Genomic DNA, 3,652 nt, shown 5'->3' with positions numbered 1-3,652 from the left:
AACTGTGTGTGGAGGGTTAATGACCTCAAAGCCTCAGGTGGCCTGAGAAGCTCTGGGTAGGAATGTTGACTTCATCGTTGACACCTGTGGGCTGTCAGATTCTAGAAGTTTCTAATAAGAGGATCATGGCATCGATCAGTCTCAGACTGCAGGGAAATTTCAAGTATCCATGCCACGTGTGGAGTCTCCACCTCACCGAGAGACCGCAGTCCTTCAGCTGTTCTGATTAAAAAAATAATTCTTCTCCTGGACATGCCGGTTCTCTCTTTTATTTCTGCATTGCCTACCCCAGTCCTGACCTAGTAATGTGGATTTCTTTCTACCATCTGGGGCCAAACTGAGGTCAGCAGACTTGGTGGCAAGCTCCTTTAACCTCTGAGTCATCTTGGTGGCCCAGGATACAGACATTTAACACTCTTGGCAAATGATGTTCGGGTGTTGTGAAGTTATGTGATTGTTTTGATTCTAAATGCTTGCAGAAAACGTAATCTGGGCCTGACTCTTTTCTTTTACCTTTTATCAAAAATAGACTTTTCCCTTCACATAATAAATCCAGAATATGATTTCCCCTCCCTGTCCTTTTCCAAGTTCCTGTCCTCTTCCCCTCTCATCTCTATCTACCTCCCTTTCAGTCTCTCATTAGAAAACAAACAGGCTTCTAAGGGATAGTAATAAAATAAAATCAGATAAAACAAACTAACTAATCAGGGTTAGACAAAACAAACAGGCAGAAGGAAAAGGACCCAAGAGAAGGCACAATAAAAGAGGCCACTCGTTCACACACTCAGGGATCCGGCTAAAAACGTTAAACTGAAAACCATGACATAAACATGAACTTCCTGTAGGATAAACGGAGAGAAGAAATATTTTTTGTTGTTCTTTTAATTTTTTCCCCAATTTTATTAGGTATTTACTTCATTTACATTTCAAATGCTATCCTGAAAGTCCCCTATATTCTTTCCCCCTCCTCCCCACCCACTCCCGCTTCTTGGCCCTGGCGTTCCCCTGTACTGGGGCATATAAAGTTTGCAAGACCAAGGGGCCTCTCTTCTCAATGATGGCCGACTAGGCCATCTTGTGATACATATGCAGCTAGAGACACGAGCTCTGGGGGTACTGGTTCGTTCATATTGTTGTTCCACCTGTAGGGTTGCAGACCCCTTCAGCTCCTTGGGTACTTTCTCTAGCTCCTCCATTGGGGCCCTGTGTTCCATCCATTAGTTGATCGTGAGCATCCACTTCTGTGTTTTCCAGGCACTGGCATAGCCTCACAAGAGACTGCTATATCAGGGTCCTATCAGCACACTCTTGCTAGTGTATGCAATGGTGTCTGCGTTTGGTGGCTGATTATGGGATGGACCCCCGGGTGGGGCAGTCTCTGAATGGTCCATCCTTTCGTCTCAGCTCCAAACTTTGTCTCTGTAACTCCTTCCATGGGTGTTTTGTTCCCAATTTTAAGAAGGGGCGAAGTGTCCACACTTTGGTCTTAGAGGTTCCAACTGGTAATAAGAACACATGCTCCACTATGTTCATAGCAGCCTTATTTATAATAGCTGGAAGCTGGAAAGAACCCAGATGTCCCTCAACAAAATGGATACAGAAAATTTACACAATGGAGTACTACTCAGCTATTAAAAACAATAAATTTATGAAATTCCTAGGCAAATGGATGGATCTGGAGGGCATCATCCTGACTGAAGTAACCTAATCACAAAAGAACTCACGTGATATGCACTCACTGATAAGTGGATATTAGCCCAGAAAGTTAGAATACCCAAGATACAATTTGCAAAACACATGAAACTCAAGAAGAGCGAAGAAATCTTATATATACATGAAACTAAAACTTAGAAAAAGGAAAAGCCCCGAAGTATTATTAGATAAAGAACCTTCAAAGAGAGATGGAGAAAGTGATAGAACAGAGAGAAATTTTCCTAGCTTTTCTCTCAGGGTGACCTGCAGTCTCACATCTAGAAAAAGTAGATAGGGCCCATGGGGACCCAGGGCCAAGATCAACCCACTGAAGCCTCATTACTGATGGCCAATAATGGGTTCTTGTGAGAGTCAAGTGTGGTCCCAATGTCCTGACCCAGGGAGAGAGCAAGGTGTGGAGCCTTGTAATTGCTCCCCCAGTCCCTCTGTGTCAGAACTCTCTATGGATCTGGGTAGAGGGCTTTAACTCATCCTACCCTGATCACTGTCTGGATAATTTGATGTTTTTCCTGCTTCTGAGACCAGGAGCCTCAAGCATACTGTGTATCCTTGGAGGTGGGAAGCATCTATCTACTCCATGATGGGGATGTGTAGCTATGGAGCAAGTCTGAGTGAGGAACTGGGCACAGAATCCATGTGGTAAAGGAGGAGATAGGAGTTTCTGGGAGGTGAGTCTGTTGAGGTTTCAGATTCTTGAAGTCTCCCACTATTATTGTATGAGGTGCAATGTGTGCTTTGAGATTTACTAAAGTTTCTTTAATGAATGTGGCTGCCTTTGTATTTGGAGCATAGATATTCAGGATTGATAGTTCCTCTTGGAGGATTTTACCTTTGATGAGTATGAAGTGTCCCTCCCTGTCTTTTTTAATGACTTTGGGTTGGAAGTCAATCTTATCAGATATTAGAATGGCTACTCCAGCTTGTTTCTTCATGCCATTTGCTTGGAGAATTGTTTTCCAGCCTTTCATTCTGAGGTAGTGTCTATCCTTTTCTCTGAGATGAGTTTCCTGTAAGCAGCAAAATGTTGGGTCTTGTTTGTGTAGCCAGTTTGTTAGTCTATGTCTTTTTATCGGGGAGTTGAGTCCATTGATATTAAGAGATATTAAGGAAAAGAAATTGGTGTTTCCTGTTATTTTTGATGTTAAAGTTGGCATTTTGTTCTTGTGGCTGTCTTCTTTTAGGTTTGTTGAGGGATTACCTTCTTGTTGATTCTAGGGCGTGGTTCCTGTCCTTGTATTGGTTTTTTTCTGTTATTATCCTTTGAAGGGCTGGATTCGTGGAGAGATAATGTGTGAATTTGGTTTTGTCGTGGAATACTTTGGTTTCTCCATCTATGTTAATTGAGAGTTTGGCTGGGTATAGTAGCCTGGGCTGGAATTTGTGTTCTTTTAGTGTCTGTATAACATCTGTCCAGGATCTTCTGGCTTTCATAGTCTCTGGTGAAAAATCTGGTGTAATTCTGATAGGCTTGCCTTTATATGTTACTTGGCCTTTTTCTCTTACTGCTTTTAGTATTCTATCTTTATTTAGAGCATTTGTTGCTCTGATTATTATGTGTCGGGAGGTATTTCTTTTCTGATCCAGTCTATTTGGAGTTCTGTAGGCTTCTTGTATGTTCATGGGCATCTCTTTCTTTAGATTTGGGAAGTTTTCTTCTATAATTTTGTTGAAGATGTTTGCTGGTCCTTTGAGTTGAAAATCTTCATTCTCATCCACTCCTATTATCCGTAGGTTTGGTCTTCTCATTATGTCCTGTATTTCTTGGATGTTTTGAGTTAGGATCTTTTTGCATTTTCCATTTTCCTTGATTGTTGTGCCGATGTTCTCTATGGAATCTTCTGCACCTGAGATTCTCTCTTCCATCTCTTGTATTCTGTTGCTGATGCTTGCATCTATGGTTCCAGATTTCTTTCCTAGGGTTTCTATCTCCAGTGTTGCC

This window comes from Mus caroli, unplaced genomic scaffold, assembly GCF_978045245.1.
Source record: "Mus caroli unplaced genomic scaffold, Mus_caroli_1 scaffold_8, whole genome shotgun sequence".
NCBI lineage: Eukaryota > Metazoa > Chordata > Mammalia > Rodentia > Muridae > Mus > Mus caroli.
The sequence above is the reverse complement of the archived record's forward strand: the minus strand, read 5'-3'. Positions refer to the sequence as shown.